A 458-nucleotide genomic window follows, 5' to 3' on the forward strand; every position below is an offset into this window, starting at 1 on the left:
TCACAGCTGCATTGCTGGAAGGGACTCCAGAGACTCTAGTTCAACCCCCTCCTTTAGAGATAAGGACACTGAGACCCATGGGGATGAAGTGACTTGTCCAGGGTCACAAAGCAGAGCCCCACCTGAACCCAGAGCCAGCCCCCTGCCCCCCCCACCCAAGGTGGCCCCTGTCGGGGTCCTGCTCTCACTTTACCTGCAGCCCTTCAGAACCTCCTGTGATCCCACCTGCCCCATCCCAGGCCACCCCTGCCCTCCACCCTCCTCCACCTCCCTGTGGGGCCAGGGCTCCAGATCACCCAGCTCCAGTGCTCCCAACTTTTCTACTCTGGGGATTCTCCCCTCCCATCCTGAGAGAAGACCCTCTGTTATGGGGATAGCCACTCAGCTGGAGGGCCTCTAGTGTGGGAAACCAGGGTCTTCAACTCATGCCCCCAGGACTGAAGGAAGGGGGGCTGCCC

This window comes from Petaurus breviceps, unplaced genomic scaffold (genome assembly GCF_028583685.1).
Source record: "Petaurus breviceps papuanus isolate PSGF00001 unplaced genomic scaffold, PetGlider_PUasm1.0 185, whole genome shotgun sequence".
Classification (NCBI taxonomy): Eukaryota; Metazoa; Chordata; class Mammalia; order Diprotodontia; family Petauridae; genus Petaurus; species Petaurus breviceps.